The sequence below is a fragment of the Epinephelus fuscoguttatus genome, linkage group LG8 (assembly GCF_011397635.1).
Source record: "Epinephelus fuscoguttatus linkage group LG8, E.fuscoguttatus.final_Chr_v1".
In the NCBI taxonomy this organism is placed as follows: Eukaryota; Metazoa; Chordata; class Actinopteri; order Perciformes; family Serranidae; genus Epinephelus; species Epinephelus fuscoguttatus.
This window is the reverse complement of record NC_064759.1, coordinates 8,145,682-8,163,414: the sequence shown is the minus strand read 5'-3', so window position 1 is coordinate 8,163,414 and position 17,733 is coordinate 8,145,682. Positions and strand designations below refer to the sequence as shown.

The window sequence follows — 17,733 nt, the reverse complement described above, 5'->3', positions numbered from 1 at the left end:
TCAGGCAAGATTTTGTTGGCTACGTTTGTACAGAAAACATGAAAAATGACATGAGAAACATGACAGACTGGATGCTAAATTGCAACATATCTAAATGTCAGGAGTCATAGCATTACACCGCAGATCCATTTCACCTTCTCTGTGTGTATTACCACAGGTACTGCATGTTTTCACCATAACACACTTATCATAACCATCACATCTGGCCTGCTGCTTTTTAAACCACATGTTTATGTCTCAGGAGGAATTAAATATTATGCCTGTTTCTTTAAAAGGACGCCGACAGTCAACACACAAAGGGGGCAAATAAGAAAATGTATCTCTGTTGGCTCAACATTGAAAAGCGTCTTTATTTAGTGTGTCAGGCGAAGCCAGCGCCATCACGTACAGTACGTAGGTGTTGTGATGTCTTCATGCTCGCCACTTGTGATGCTTCTAATGGGCATTAATACGATTATTTGGATCACTAATACAAATTAGTCTGCGCATCCAGTCTGAGCGAACAGCATGGGGGTAAACGCTGTCACTGGTCTGACTTTGAGCTCTTTCTGCAAGTGTCTCCCACAATAAAAAACACACACATAAACATAATAGTATTATTAGAGGCTGCAAAGGATTTAATAATCTGTCTGGGAACGTGTCAAAACACGCCTGCATCAGTGTGGGTGCGCAGATGAACCTCAGCGAGACAGAAGATGACACGTACAATGGAAAAAAAAAAAAAAGGAAAATGAGGGTGGTGTACAGTAGATGCTGTGCAACCAACAAGCGGTTAAAAGAGTAGTAAAAGTGACGAAAAATTAAATCAATCTGTTGTCTAAACAAAAGCGCTGATAGTGCTTTAGGTTCTAACAATTACCAATTTCATTTTTCATCATGACTGAACTGACACAAAAGGAAGTTTTGAGTTTTGGAACAAAGAAATTGTTCAGTGCCGTTGGCATTTGTAGGTCATTATGTGGTGAAATGAGCTTAAAAAATGTGCCACAGACTCCAAACTAAACCAGCACACGTGCTTCTAACACAAAATATATTTCTTTTTTTACAAAAGAATAACAATATGGACAGATCTGATATCTGACAGCTACTTACAAGCATAATGCGTCATCACTGTGTCTTCTCAGAAACGCAGTTGTTTGTGACACTTTTCTTCTAAACATCTGATCTCTGCGCAACTGTTGCACAAAAACAGTCTACAGTAGGTTCGCTTCTAAATAGGGTTCAGGATTGAGGCGGTTTATTAATGTTCCCTCGTAAGACATCTGAGGACCATGAAAAATTGCTTAATCAGTTGTTACGAGGTAAGCACAGATAGACTAAATATTCCATAATGAACATATCCTCCAAATCAAATTAGTTTCGTGTTTTCCATTAGCCTCTCATACAGCCAGTGTGGCTTTCAATTACTAGTGAAATAAGGTGATTTCTGCATTTCTCATATGTCCGCGCTCCGGTGTGGGAGGAGGGAGAAAAGAGAGAAAGAAAGAACAAGGGGGATGTAATGAACTGAGAGTCGACTCCTAAGTGCTTAATTGTTTTATAATCACATGAAGTAGACAGAAATAGAAGCGGAGCAAGTGGTCTCCAGCTCAGGTCTGCTGACAGGAAGGCCTAACGCCAGTTGGCCTCGATGGGTCTCTGCGCCGCCCGCCGTGGAAGGTGAACATCAGGATGGGTTTTTTTTGTCCCCTCACTGATGTATAAAAGACAACCGCCGCCCTTGTTCTCACATCGTCACTCTCCACTCTCGACACCCACCCTTACGATGTGTGGTGTGCACTGTACACAATGCAACTCCCACGCAGATGCATGCCACACAGACACATGTACATCCGCTCGGAGCCGGCGAGTGAGCGCCGGCGTTGTGTCGAACAAGGCCCTCAGGGTCCGGACCTCAGCCTGAACCGTGAACCTGCAGCTGGCTGCGGTGTCATCAGCTCAGCATCGACTGTAATTAACAGCGAGCCAGGTCACTTCAGGCCTGTGTCAGTCTTTCTCTAAGGAATCTATATTAGAGATTCAAAACTGCACGCCTCGCCAAGAGGACCCTTCGCCACCTTGTTTATCACCCCCTCCCTTTCTTGCTCTCTTTATCAAATTACAAAACCAATCAGTCACAGAACAATCAACGGGCAACAGAGGCAGGGCCGGTTTTAAATAAATGACTTTTCTGTCACTGCTCGCTGGACTCTGGTCATCACATGTCCGAATAATTAAAACTCTAATTTCTGCCTCGTGGATCGCAACAAATAAACAACTGACAGAGATGTAAAAACAGGAGTGTTTGTGTGTGTGAGAAGGAGATACTGAAGATGGATTTGTGGTACTGAGAGAGGACAGACTGAAGAGATGATAAAGGTTGCTACATCCTGCTGGGTTTTTCCTGAGCTGGGGGGGAGAGGCGGTGAAGGGCACAGCACTGCGGCCTTGTGGGGAGTTCTTGGGAGTGTTAAAAGAAATGAAGGCAGGTGACGGGATGGTGTTACTCGCCTCAGTGTGCGAGAAGTGGTGCTACGCTGAGATGAAAGGAGTGATGGGATGTGAGCATGTGGGGAGAGCGGCTCGTAATATCGAGGCTTAGGCAGAAGTATTGAAGAAGAGGTGCAGACTTAAGGATGTGGCTCTTTATCTACATATTTTTCTTTGCATATTTAATCCCTTGTCAAAGGATGCATCATCCATCCTGTGACGAACAAAACAGTTGATAAGGCAAGGGTGTGTGTGTGTGTGTGTGTGTGTGTGTGTGTGAGACAGACAGAATACAGTATCTGTTGAAATTGTTTCATTGGAGTATGTGGGTGGGTATTAACAACCTGATCTTAGCGGGATGCGCTTTCCTCTAAATCGCTCTTTTTTTTTTTCTCTGAACAAAGGATTCAGAAAAACCTACACAGATTGGATAAAGACAAGCATCGGAATAAAAGACAATGAGTTTTTTTTTCCTCTCAGGAAAAAAAACCCCACAAACATACGATGAGACCTGTAATAATGTGATTTGAATCGTGCAAACTTAGACGTATATGCTTGCTTAAATTATATTTGCCATGGTAGCATGAAGCACGCTAAATAACAAGGAGAACAACAACAACAAAAAAATCTAACATAAGGAGGGCTGTCATTTTGTAAAAGCGTGACAAAACCGACATGACGGACTTTGGGTTTTTTTATCTCCCGGGGAGGACACGCCAACCCATTCGACGAACGGGGCTGATTGTCAGGACCCAAAAACAATGTGACGCTTTTATCACTAAGCCAAGGAATCTGGATCAACAGTATGCAAAGCATATGCCAAAATAAATGCAGTCAAACATGCTGGGACAACATAACCCCCCTGCTCCCCCCCTCCTCTTTTTCAATTTTATAAAGAACTTTCCACATAATGACAAAATGAGCTGTAACTCCCGAATCACACACTAAGCACTCATCCAGGGTGGTATGTCTGTAGCTGTCGGAGGGGGGGCTTTCTTACATTTTTGGAGCCCTGGAATGCAGCAGTCCCTATTAACACACCAACCTTTTTCTTTTGCTAAACTAGCCCCAACATGTCACCAAAAAAAAAAAAAAAGCTGGGAATCATTGTTATCTTTCTCCTCTATTAGCAATCATAACAGAGCTATTTCATACAGAGGAGGGATGGGTGGCGTGTGGAGGGGTGGAATCCCCAAAGAGCCACACATTAAAAAACGAGACAGGCCTCTTATTTACTGGCGACAGTCTAATAAATACATTTGCTGGCAGCTAAACAGGTATTTACTCTGCTCCCTACCACAGGTATAATTTCACTGTTTGCTGAGCTGTTATTTTGCTACAGAGATAATTATCGAGGTGGTAAAGAAAGACGATTAATGGTTTTAGCCGAGATATCAGTCTCAGCAAAGTGAGGCACAGCCCAGCTCTAAACTCCCAGCAAACACCCAACAGTGTGGGGGTTTTAATAATCTGCATCTTTTTGCTGCGGGAATTCAAAGAAACAACACAAAGACGGTGTTACAAACATACAGACATGTCTTTTTCAGCGTGGCGACACTTTCCCTGGATGTTTTTACTTCCCTGTAAGCAGCAAAACTGATGATTCAGAGCGTAATTCTGTTTTAAATCGAAGTGATGAAGCATTCTTAGCATCATCTCAGAGCAGACCGTGCAGCAAACACAACAAGAGACATCACAACTCTCCAACGTACAGACTAATTGGTCTCTCGGGGTCACAGGGCGAACTTTGTCATCTCTCGCTCTCATCTGACAACCTGCTCCTCAGCGTCCGTTAACCTGACACTGAGTGAGAGCTCGGCGACATGCAGCCGCTGTGTTGTACTTATCTGGTCGACACTGGAGGGGTACAAGGTTTAACTGGTGACAAACAGAGCTTGCCACCACTGACCTGACAACCTGACGTGACAATAAAAGAAGGTGCAAAAGTGTCAGTGGGATTTAAAAGGCAAAGAGATCCCTTACTGGTTGTGAACCTTCCAAGCTGATTTCCTGCCCTTACACTACTACAGTACAGTAAATGCAGCGTGCACTAGTTTCGATTAGTTGTAATGAAAACAAAACTCAGCTTTGAGGGGGGAAAAAAAATGTGAGCGTAACACCCTGTATGTTAGAAGAAGAAAGGTAAAAAGGTGGAAACGCTTAGGTGTTTTCCGAGATCTCTCCCTAATTGTAAATCACAGCGGGGTTATTGTAAGAGCTGCGAACGCCACAGAACACATTCAAAGGAATTAATTACACACTAATAAGCTACGACAGATGTTTAGGCTTTACTGCTGGATGTGTGTGACCTGGCAGTCGTATGCAGCGCCGCCGCCATCCTCGCACTCTGATTCTTATCATTCCTGCCAAACAAGTTTATGTGGAGACATTTTTGCCAAACAGACAGACACACTGCTGTGGGTATGTAATTGAGATTTTTTTTTTTTGTGCCTGTGTGTGTACGTGTGCCACTTTTAACAACCGCAAACTGATAAAAAAAAGGTGATTCTAATGAAGACTCGGAGGCGAGGAGTAAAACCGAGAAGTTTTGATTCAACGTTCGCAGGCTGCAGTTGAGGCTTTCGTCTTGTCTGAGGACTTTTTACAAGAAGTGATACATGGCAGCCTGAGACAGGAAAAGGGCTGTGTGTCATTGCTGTCGAAGGCACTGACCAGATAAGCCACAGCACCTTGAACTGCCACAGATCTGCAGAGATAAAAGGAGCGAACTCACCGGTGTTGTGCCATAACCTGTTTTTTTTTTTCCCATTCAGAGATGCCACGCTTGACCTGGTGATCGCATGTGAGCGAACAAACCCGACAACAACAGCAAGACAATAAACAAGCGGTGACACTGGAGGCTGAAGGTTATTTCTGGATGGCTGCCCTTTCTTTACCTGATCAAGTTTCTGATTAAATGCAAACTTCTTATTGTGGATTTCTCTGCACTTTATGATCATACCCACAGTGCATTGTGGCTACATGAACAAATACAATCTTTATGACAGATCATACCAACAATACACACTCTAGTCTGTGTTGGGTGGTGTGTTTGTGCTGATATCTGCATATGAATAATGTGAGTGAAAGCCACTGGCCATGCTGGTGTGTGAAATGTCAGCTATTTTCTGAAGGAGCAGCAGAGAGTAAAACCTTTAAAAACCTGTAAACCACAGAACATCAGTGCCCACGCACTTTTAAGATGGCAACACATCTTCTCATAACTGCTCTGTATCTCGCTCTCAAACACACACACACACACACACACACATGCACAAACACCCAGGTCTGGTTGTACCTGAAATTACTTTATCAGCACTGTGACAAAAAGCCACAAGGCAGACCAAGCAGCATTACTACACCATCTCTGTATCATCACATCTATCTGACTGCCGCACACCAAGTCATGCAGAAAGAAAGCAATAAATTCATTAACTGTTTGTTTCCCTCTGAGGTTGTTTTTTTTTTACCTTGTTGGGCTCAGGTAGTGCAGTGTGTTTTCAAGAGTTACACAAAGTGCCTCATGCTACAGCAATAAAAGTGTTGAAGCAAGTTGACACGTAATTAAATAGTAAGTATATGGGGAGAATAAATGAAGTGGCTCTAATGGCCTAATAAAAAGTAGTAAAAGTAGATGGGCAGTTGGGCTGCAATAGCTTCAGCATTTCTAATAGACATGTCAGCGCTTTGGTAACAACACACACTTCATTATGGTGAGTAAAAAAAAGAAGGTAAATTATAAACCAAGTCCTGACAAACAAGATGAATAAAATACAAATAAAAAATAAAGTTTAAGTTCTATAATTGGAGGAAGGAATAACAACTCCACGCAACTTTATTTACCACAAAAGATTCCTAAAATCATCAGGTCAGGAGCAGCGATGGATGGCAGCATCACTTCTTGCTCCTGTGCTGCGCGCTGAATAAGTTGTTAAATGAATTAGAGGAGATGGATGTACTTAACCCCGCGAATATCACGAGTGCTTTGCTTATTCGTGCAGAAATGACACAGGCCTGTTTCTGCACATTTAAAATTACATGGCCCAAAAAAAGTTCTAAACGCGTACATTTATATTTACCATTAAGCATGACATGCTGTATGTTTCTCCTTCTTTATGAAATATTAAATCCAAGCAGTCACTGTTGGTCTGTGTGGGTTTTAAGTGATTTGGAAGATAGGTTCTGTAAATAGCTTTTAATTCATTTTGAACCGAGTCATTTATCCTTCTAGTTCCGAGGAGATGCACCTTATTTTTACGAGTCATGCAATAAAATGAATGTGGTTTAAATTATGTGCAGAGACACCGTAAAGATGCAGGTGAAAGAATGACAGCAGAGACAGATCAATGAGGACAAGCGGTGCGCACAGTGGGACCATACCTTTAAAGTCAGCAGTCGCCCGACCTCTTGTTTTCCATCAAAAGTTGAGCAACCTCTTGTCACTGCTCCACGGCGAGAGATCCAAAAATACGCAACTGCTGTATGGGAGGAAAAAACTGCTTTTTAAAAAAAGTCAAAAGTCCTCTGGATGAAGAGGGGGAGGGCGGGAGGGGTCGTCTTGTAGAAACCGCGCTGGCGGAGGTTGAAGTTGGGGGAGCGCACACGGCGGATGGAGCGCAGAAATGTGAGCAACCGTGCGCTGCGGGCAGCGGAGGTGAAGTAGAGGAGAGGAGAGTAGCGGCATGTGAGGAGGGCTGCTTTGAGAGGGTGGCAGGTAAACGAACCGCCCCTCCCCGTTTCTGATGCTCAAATCGATGATTTGCCAGCTGTGGCGCAGCTTGTCTCATTGCCCCACTTTGGTTTTTACAGCCGCTCCTCTCCGACGCGCTGCTCTCCGGGGACACTGAGAGAGAGAAAGAGACAGAGAGAGAGAGAGAGGAAGAAAGAGAGAGAGAGAAGTCAGTGCCAGGAGAGCTCTCACACTCATTCATTTTCATATTTACACGCCACATGTTTGCATGTCAAGAAGAAGAAGTAGAAGGGGGGAAAAAGTCTGGTAAATAGTCGATTGCGCGCAGCGGCGTGCGTTTTGTTCCGTATAGAGTCAGAGCCTGTTGTTTTAACAGCGGAGGGCAACCTGCCAGCTTTGCTCCCCGCACACCTGAGCGGAATATGAAACCATGCAGCCCCGGTATAGTCTATAGTCTCCAACAGACATAAATAGCTGTTTATTAAAATGAGATGGTTTGTTTGAAGTGCGCAAGAAACACTAAAAAAAGTTTTCAAGAATAATTAAGTTTGAACAATGCTTGTTGAGAGAAAGGCACTAATACTGCAGTCTGTTCCCTTGCTGTGTTTGCCGACAGCTATTTTTTCCATTAATTTCTCCAATTTAAACAAGGCTTTTAGTGGGAAATAATTATTATTCTGACTTTCCGGCAGTGAACATTTTTAATGCATCATTATTGAACCAGACTCGCTTTTATTTTTATCAATGCAAGCTGTTGCTTTTTTTTCCTGGTGCAACTTAGTTTAACTCCGGCCATCACACACACAAGCACACACACACATACAGCCTCTCCATCATATTTAAGAATCCTACGGCGGGCCTATGAAATAAAAATAAAAATCTACGCATAAGGAATGCAAATTTGTTAAATTTTACGTGGAGAGCAGAATAATTTGATTTTTTTCCTCTTTTCTTGGACATCTTTAAGAACACAGCCTGCAGCAGAATCAGCCGAGGCACAGAGGACAGTGACAGATAACGGGAGGAAAAAAAGCTTTTATTTTCGCCCTCACAGTGTCTAAATGCATTTGTGGTATTTCCATTGATTTTCAGCTGTAACTGTATTGACTGCTGTGTGAAAATACAGAATATATGTCGCATTTTTTTCTTGCCAAAGTCTGAAATTAGAAGGGAAAAAATCTAAAGTTGCAGAGAGTGGTAAATTAAATTAAATAGTCTTAATGAAGAACATGCAACAGTAAACTCCATGGTGGTCCCTGCCATCACACCTCAATATGTTACACATTAATGTCTCATATAATAGGTTTTCAAATCAGAAAAACAACGTATGCATGAATGAACATTTCCCCTTCACCTATTCTGTTTGATTTTATCATGTGTGTGTGAGCAGCTCCTGCACATATGAGCCTGTAATGTGTGTGTGCATTACATATTGTAGTTTGACTGCACATTTTTATTTGTGTCATGTCTGTTTTTTTCCCTTGTGTGCGCCCTTGCACACATTTATACTCACATGTTGTGCATTTGTTTGTGTGGGTGCATGCATGTGTGTGTGTGTGTGTGAGTGTGAAAATGATTGACAGTTTGCATCTGCACACAGGCTAACTGCTCTGCACTAGCAGGTGTGCAGGAGCCCACAGGTAATGCAGCTGTTTACTTACAACGCGAGTGTGTTTCACTTACTGGGTTTAGCATAAATAACACACTGATCCATTTACATTTACACTTAATTTACACATCCCATTGAAAATAGAATCAGCAATCAACACAAGAAAACAGAAAATGAGAGCAGAAGAACAGGTTGATAAGAAAAGTCTGAAAAAAAAAAAAGAAATCCAGGAAATATTTCTGATTGTCCACAGTGAGTTTTTTTTCTCAGAGAGGATCCAGCAGGACCGGTGCCCTTATCGTAAGCTGATACGTACAAATACTTCTCAGAAAAGTTCATTTGTTGTGGTTTGGGGACTCCACAAAAGTTTCATTATGAAGCATCTAAGATCTGCATTTAAAAAAAAAAAAAAAAAAAAAAGAGTGAGAAAAAAAATCACACACCCTCACACACACACACGCGCGCACACACACACAAAATCTCTGCATATGATTCACACCAGCTCTCTCCTGGGAGATTGAATGGGAATTGAAAAGTTCCAGTAAAGAGATTCAAATTTGCTTTCTGCATAATTATAAATTCATGCTAAGTTAGGGATGTTTTCATCATTACGGACAACAGCTGGTGATTTCAATGCAGCCTGTGTTTTATCCAACAATTCATGTTGCTGTCTCCGAAAGCCCACATGTGCTGCAGTTATCGCTTTGGCCACAAGGGGGACCGCTGAGTCTCATCTGAGAGAGAGTAGACTGGGAGAAGAGGAGAGGAGGGCAGCTAATGATGACCTCCTTCTCTATGAGACACTTTACATACTTTGAGTTTTAACATGTTGTCATCCGGCCAATATTTAGGATTCTCCAGATTGAAAAGCAGCGAACCCTGACCTCCGCATTCAAACACAGAGAAGATTATTAGTGCGGCGGCGACGTGTGGGAGCTGTGGACGTGTTCCAAAACGTTAATGCAAATTGATAATGTGCATCTATGCTGCTGAAGCATAAAGAGGGCACGTGTAGCGCACAAAAAAAGAGAACCAAATGTGTGTGAAGTGTAAACAAATCAAAGCAGACCTTGAGCTGAGACATTTCAATCGTCTACACTTTTCCTTTTCTCTGAAAACAATAAACAGCACTTGGAAAATTACAAGGGTTATACACCCCAGAATTAATCTTTCCAACCCATAACTAAATAGAGAGACACTGTTGCCTCTCCATCAAGTGGGTATATTTTAATTACAGGCTATTGACTACTGAAAGTAATTTGTCTCAGAAAGATGCCCAAGAGCTAAAAGACAGACGTCTCGTCTAAATCTGGAATGCTCAGCCACTTTTTTTTGCTCTGGTTTTGTGGTTAGCCTTTGCAACTTTCTTCAGTAGCTCTTTTATAATTGCTCACCTTTTAAAGATTAACAAGGATTCCTGAGGAGACTAACACTTGTCTACTGGCTTTATCCGGAGTAAGCACTGGATTTTCTGATTTTTTTTCCCCCTCTGATCACCTCAGCAGAAACTGAAATGGAAGTGTGGATTTCTCTGCCTTTTTCCTCCTCGCTTTTCTACTCTGCACCCCTTTGAGTTTTTGAAAGAGAAGTACTCCACCTCTCAAATGAAACACTATTAATCCTCATTTGCGTGCTGCCAAGGAGGACAGTGGAGATGAGAGCCAATCAGAACAATAAAAGCTGACCCACAGCGGCGCCTCCAAAGCGCACACGCCTCCAGCTGTTAATGGGATGTCAGTCAGCTGGGCAAAAGAAAACAGCCCAGAAGTGTAATTACTGTCTGGTGTGAACTCTCCCATCAGCTGTGGCAGCTTAATGTCACTTAGTACATTACTGCATGTGGAGAGCATCGGCTGAACACGGGTGGCAGCTGCCCAGATGTTGGAGGACTCTGTGAGTGGAAAGTTGCTGGTTACATTCTTCAGGTATACTAAAACACACTCACCAGAGATCACCTGTCAATCAAACTGTGAGGGCCGTGCTGTCACGTCTCATCCTACAATTTCCTGTTAATTAGACCATTCATTAAACTGTGGTGTCTTTAGATTCTTCACCTGATCACAAATCCTACAATCAGGTGGATCAACATGGATCATTTCGCTGAGGGTCTGGTGAAACCTGCATGTGAATTTGTGTCACATGGTGTAAAGACTTTATTATATTTGTGGGATTTATTGATCCCCAGGAGGGAAATTAAGTAAACTGTGAGACAGTTTTAATTTTGATGATATGTATCAACTTTTGCCATAGTGGGCCGCAACAGCACCCCTCATATTTAATTTTAATTGATTTTTCTCGCTTGGTTAATTCTCGGGCAGCAATTCTTCCCTTAATGTAATGATTTCTCTTAACTACAGTCATGTTACTCTGAACAAGTCCTCCAAATAAAATGACAAATTGCCGTTTGGATAGTTGGGGAACAATTATGGTCACGGTTAAAAGAAACCAATTTTGTAGGTAACGTGAAACACACGCCCTTCTACAGTGATAAAGTCTGATGATTTATTCATCCATCAAAGTTGTCCTCCAACCATGTAGTCACCCCTGAGTTTAGCATTTTGGTTGTTGCCACTTTGGGTTTTTGGTATTTTGGTATTTGCCCTTAATTATTTGTAACTTTAAGCCTTAATAAAATGCAAACGGGTGAGTTATAAAAAATGTATCTCCTGTAAAGTTGTCGGTAAGGAGGATATTAGCTATACAGACTATAACTGTTTTTTTTAACCAGGCTGTAAACATGTTTATTTCTGCTGGAAAGCGCGGGGGACTATGGGGGATTGACTGGCTTTTGAAGCCAGCCTCAAGTGGCCATTCAAGGAACTGCAGTTTTTGGCACTTTCATAGCTCCTTTTACACTGCCAGATTTTCCGCCAATGTTGGGCCGATTTGCCGGCCAGCTCCGAGCGTTTATACACACAGAGCCAGATTGGCGAGTTTATCCGAGGTGCCCAATTTTCCACCTCGTAGGGTAGACATATTGGTGGAACCCTTTCAGTTTAAATAGACTGAGGCTGCCTTCCACAACGTGGGCGCCACTGGTGGTGGATAAACAGGAAACAGCTGATAGCAGGAATGAGCAAGCAGCTAGTAGCAAGAGGGAAACGCAAACCTGACAGACACTGTAAAGATGAGCAACTGGGGAGACAAGGAATTGCGCGCCCTCCTTGTCCTCGTAAACAAAGAGGCCATTAACCGTCTGATGACGAGGACGGTAATGAACGGGCCGAGAGAGAATCGCCGCGTGACTAGCCACAGCTTCCCTCCGACATCACTGTTTACGTCGCACGCTGAACCACATGCTTTGTTACTTGCTCACGACCCCACTGCCCCGAAAAAGGCGCATTCTGTATGAACAAAAGTAGGTAGGCGGCAATTTTCCGCCTTCCCCGATTTTGTTTTTATACTGCTAATGCTGAAAAAAGACTGATCGGGCTTTCCTGCAAATTTGCACAACTCCTTTCTAAAAAGGGCTAATGTTGCATCAATTGACTTCCTCCTCCTTTGCTCCTGACCACTAGAGAGCTTTTTCATTTCACCGTCAATATATGTGGCTTCAGAGCACGACAAATGACTGATGCTGTTGTTTTTCTCAGGATGACAGTCTGATGTTTTATGACCGTGACCTCTTGACCTGCATCTAATTCCAACCAAATGAATACATTTCTGTGCCTGCCATGTTTTTATCCATCCTTCGTACATCTTACACAACAGATATACATCCTTAGAGTAGCGCAAATTTCTAAACAAATTTTCAGAAAAGCGGCAAAAGAAAATGCGAGTTTATGCGGTTTTCTATCAACTACTGTAATGTGAATATTTGGAGTTGGCTCATCGAGATAAGCATTAGGTGGCGCAAATTCTCCAGTCAGGGGCCACTGCAGAAGAGGGCACAACAAGATGATGTAATCAAAAGAACGGCAGTAAAATCTCAAACGAAGCACTGAATGTGTAATGACAGAGAAAACACCGGACAATGGAAGCAGAGTTTTAAGCGGTGACTGCCCATTGTCTGGACAGTCCAAACTTCCAATGCTCCGTTAATCTGAAAATGTTGTTCTCACAGAAACAAAGGCCCATTGCTCTGAAGTCCAGTTTTTCTGAGAAAACACACTCCCTCCAGTTAGACAAGCCAATCGCCAGAAAAAAATGTTCACACTGTACATGTCTGTAAACCATGGATAAGTTATATTTGTCAGCAATGTTGTGTTTATGTGTGGTTTGGCTATGGTTAGAACAAGACCATGTTTTGGCTTAAAACATGCACATTTGGTGGCACAAAATTTGCTGAGACACAGGGACAAGTTGGTGAAAAACACTTGTGTTTGGTGGCTCAAACACTGCTGAGAAACGCTGCAAAGAGTTGGTACAAACACTCGGGGTCAGTGGCTCAAATGCCACAGGGAAACTGAAAGTAACTGCAGGGAGTGTGTATTTTAGGGAGAGAAAGGACTTCGGACAGCGGGTGTTGTTTTTGGGGTAATGGGCTGTTGGAGAAGTGGGCTTTCTATCTAATGGGATATTTTACTCAGACTAATGAAGCTTCAGAATCCTTGGGCAAGTAGAACAATTGCAAAACACCTTTTGAACAACTGGTATTACTATTACTATTCTACTTGGGTGAGTTCAGGTAATGGTCCTGTGTGCGTAGTTAAGTGCGTTTGAAGCCATTCAGAGACGACGACGAAAGCTTGCAGAGGTCTGTGCAGTGACAGGACATCATGGCTGTTAGTCATCTTTGTTTTTTCTTACTGAATCTTTTTCCATTGTCACATTTAACATTTATTGATGCACCAATTTTCAACTCCCCCAAGCTTAGAAAGATTTTTTTTCCCATGAATTTTTGGTGTTTCTACTCTGATTGTTTATGTGCCAATTTGAAAATGCACATAGAAAGACATGGATAGAAATGCACCTACTACCAAATTACCAGTTTGTTTCTGGTGGGCACTTAGTGAAGAGTTATCTCCAAAGGTAGCCACTCAGATCACCCAAATGTCCCACTGTCTATATATTCTGAACACATTAACTATGTATTGATTTATCAAGTTATCCAGTGTCACTGTGAGCTTTCTGGTGTCACTGTGGGCATGTGGAGCTATGATAAGCAGGAAAAAATAAAATAAATGTAACAAGAAATATAAACAAGGCTGCTTTCCTCTTGTACGTTTCTCGTGAAGCCGACTTGGAAATTGTTTTTGTCCACTGAATTTCTAATGTTAGTTTGTCCACAGCTGTTGTGAAGATAATGACGCTGTACCAGAGGTTAGTGTGGATTAAATGGACGAACGATTCAGTGGTGTTTATGTGCAGCTGACGTCACGCGTCTGGTGTGAATTTGCAGTTAATTTCAAACAAACTGCTTCTGATGAAACATTAAATTTCAAGTATGAAGAGGAGCAACCAGACAACAGGTGTTAAGAACTGCTAAGCTGAAGGGTTTCATGAAGTGGCAATATGTTGAATCATTAAAGCAGACATTTCTTTTATGTAAACAAAGATTATTTACTTGAAGAGAGATGCTTCCTGCATGCAAAGGACACTCAACTCTTTCTGTCATGGCAACGTAGAGGGAGGGAAGAGCATGTCTGAGGTGGGACAAAGTCAGCTGCACACTACGACTACTACAAAGGAAATGTCATGTTAGACACTGACCTCCATCAGTTCTACCATCTGTAACCTTCAACACTTGACCTCCAGCTTGTTTGTGTCAGGCTCTCAAACATGGTTGGATGTCGGGCATGTCAACAACTACAGAGCCATGGGAGCCGCAGTGATACCAGGCCGCTGTGTTTGACATGCATCTCAATGCAGCGCCGCCGTCACAGTGAGACACCCTATCTCCTGGAGAGTCTATTAGCTGTGCTTAATTAAACAAATGTGATTAGACTGATCCAAACTCACACAACTGAATCCCCGGTAAGGAGTCAGCCATGAGAGGCGGCTGCAGAGAGAAAGTCGAGTCACGCATGGCTTGGCTTTATTAATAGCGCCTATTACACACTAACGTACACCTTGGCGAGCTGCAGAGTTAACGTCTGAGTAATGTGTGCGGGCAGCGACGTCTCAGGTCCACTCCTGAAGTTTGTCAATCACAGTTTAGTGCCGACTGTCAAGAGAAAATGAAGCTCGGAGTATCAGGATAAAGGTGATAACAAATAACAGATTGATTACTGGTAATTTAGTGCGAGATGTGTGGGTGGGATTTAGCTACGGCTGTCAGTTGTAACCAGGTGGAGAGCAGCAGGGAAATTTTTCACTTAACTTGTAAAAGATGAATCACTGACAGAGACAGAGAGAGATGAGAGAGAAACTAAAGTAACTCCGTGTGCTAATATTTTAGGGGGATTTTAACTCTGAGTCATTTCAATTCACCATCAAGTGTAAACCCTTTCTGTCAAAAAAATATAACTTGCTACTCAGAAGTACTTAGCTGGGGAAATAAGTCACAGAAAGATGCAGAATCTCAGAAACTCAGTTAAAGTTTGAACTTCCTCTGCCCTCTGCGTCTCCTGAATTTGATTGTGCACTCATTACTCAATCACAGACAACCTACAGCGGACATTCAGAGCAGTGCTATTTAAAACAATGGTCTGTCTTTGCCTGGCTGAACCGAGGGCTTCTGATGAGCTACTGCAAGTACTATGGCTCTGATATGTCATTGGGTCAATGCCAATTCAAACTAATGAGGCCGTCAATAGTTCATTTAAAAAGTTAAGGCAACATTTTGCAAAGTTTGGTTGATTTAAATGATCAATTCAAACTTTCCTCTTTTGAAAATAGCTGTGTCCTGTTATTATCCACTAAACAGGTTCTTCCATTACGACATGTACATTCAGCCATTATAATCTGCAGTGGATCTTTGAAACATTTCATTTCTGAATTTTATTTATTCATTTAATTGTTAGGTTGTGTGTCTTGTAGAGTAACTCTGCACTCAAGACCTTTGCAGTATGTATCACAGAATACCCCTTTCAGGCAGCCCAAGCCCCTGGAAAGAGCTGGCCAGTTTGTACTTCCGGGTCCATCATGTGATGCCATTGGGCCCAAAAGACCTTTTCCCATAGAATTACAGTGTGAAAAAGACATTTGTAAATCAGTGGATACATGTTTTTGAGCGTCATAACCATACTCTGTGACCCCTCAAGTGTCCATATTTCTGATAAATTTGGTTTTAATTAGTTATTTGATGCTATAAGAAACCGGTGTGACGTCATGATTGACAGCTGAACTCAATACAGCGGAGATGACTACTGTGCAGACCATACATTTTAATAATAACTTGAAACCGGAAGCCAAGGCGCATACACCAAAAAAGTTTTCTAGCCTTTGAGTTTACTACTGCAGTATGCTGCCCACTGAATATGGGCAGTAGTGTTCCTCCTGCGGGCCCCGCCCCTGAGTAACAGCTTGTCTCATAGGCTTTACATTGTAATGACATCACAGATTTTTAATTCACTTTTCTTGACTTGAGGAAAGTTTTAAAAAAAATATAAAACTACTATGGCTCAAAAATACATAACAGAAAGATTCATATTTGACTTTGAGGTGTCCTGTTAACAGCTTTACAAACATCTCTGTTATAATGGTGGTCTATGGGGAAAATAACTTTCGGCCGCAGGGGATGTTTTTGCTGCAATACCATGAGTGGCCACTAGGAAAAATTTGCTGCAAAGCCGAGTGGCTTTCCTGGGGGCCTGGTGCAGACTGACTCCAAATAAAGTCACAAGCCCAAGATGGCAGCAGCCATGTCTAGGATATTTTGGCCTCGTTTTTGTACAACAGGAGGAAATGGAGACGCGTTGTCCATCTTCATATACAGTCATTGGTCTCAACCCCAGCGAAATGCCTCGTTTTACTGTCAAAATCTGATCCAGTCTAGAAGAGCTGTATGATTAAATTATTTGATCCCTATTCAAGCACAGGGCTAAGCACAGTGGGTCCAGCAATATGGAAGATCTGGATAATTTTACACCCGAGAAGTCAAACGTTTTCGGCTTCTTTCATAGCAACAAACAGGGCCCTGCTTCCAACGCTGTATCTAGTTCTTTGCATAAGCCTGCATCCTTGAGACAGCCTTGACTGTCCGATCATAGCTTAGCAAACATAACTAGGCATGGATATTTTTCCACATGCTAACAAAAAAAAAGAAAAATACAATAACCAAAGGAATGGATTAAACAGCATGTTTGTCTGCTCTAAAATGCTAAAGTGAGCATGCCCAGCTCGTACAACCAGCAGTAGTAACCTCACGTTACTGAAGCCAAGGAGCGTATCAAAGCTACATAACACCTTGCTGAGGTTACAGGTTACACGACAAAGAGCGCCGCTCAGGACAGCATGTTCACTGTGTGGGAGCAACGATGCTTCCATATCAGACTTTAAGCTAACGTAGTGGCCCAGTCCTGCTCTTTATTTGGTTTGGATAGATTTAAACTAGAGCAAACCTGGCCAAGTTTTCGCATGATATCATGTTTATAGCTATAAGATCTTTTCACATGGCTCCTGCTTTAGAACAGGTTACCTGGAACCATGAAAATTAGTAGGAGTCTCCTGGAGTTAGCTTTAATTAGCTACCCAGCTACAGTTGCTAAAATATGCTAGCGACATTTGTCACTTCAGTTGACAAAATCGACGTTTGCTAGGAATGACAGCTTGCACCCTGATGAGAATAAATCTGTGAAGGTAAACACAGATGTCTGGGAGTATTTTGGCAGTAAAGTTGTCACAGTCAAAGATATTAATATCAGCCACACATATCAGCCTTCAGAGATCCATATTGGTCAAACCCCAGTACCAGGGACACAGTACCAAAGATACTGAACAAACTGCCAACTTCTCTTACAGCACATGTATCAAGGGTATGTACAGTTTACCTGGAAATGTGCATATTTGTAGCAACATTTTTTTTTTTTAAAAAGTGGACAAAAGAGACGAAAGAAAGAGAAAAATATATTGGACAAAAAAT

General features: G+C 42.3%; 2 protein-coding genes across 10 annotated transcripts in view; both read right to left on the bottom strand.

Moving 5' to 3' along the window:
* LOC125893038 (DNA-binding protein SATB1) overlaps positions 1-6,989 on the bottom strand; it is a 67,473-nt gene extending 60,484 nt beyond the window's left edge. For all 9 annotated transcript variants that reach the window (XM_049583473.1, XM_049583479.1, XM_049583477.1 and 6 more), the window contains exon 1: positions 6,850-6,989. The gene's annotated coding sequence lies outside the window, so the exon portion shown is untranslated. The remainder of the gene's footprint in view (positions 1-6,849) is intronic.
* Positions 6,990-7,284: 295 nt separating this feature from the next.
* efhb (EF-hand domain family, member B) overlaps positions 7,285-17,733 on the bottom strand; it is a 60,104-nt gene continuing 49,655 nt past the window's right edge. The window contains exon 15 of the transcript XR_007449830.1: positions 7,285-7,312. The gene's annotated coding sequence lies outside the window, so the exon portion shown is untranslated. The remainder of the gene's footprint in view (positions 7,313-17,733) is intronic.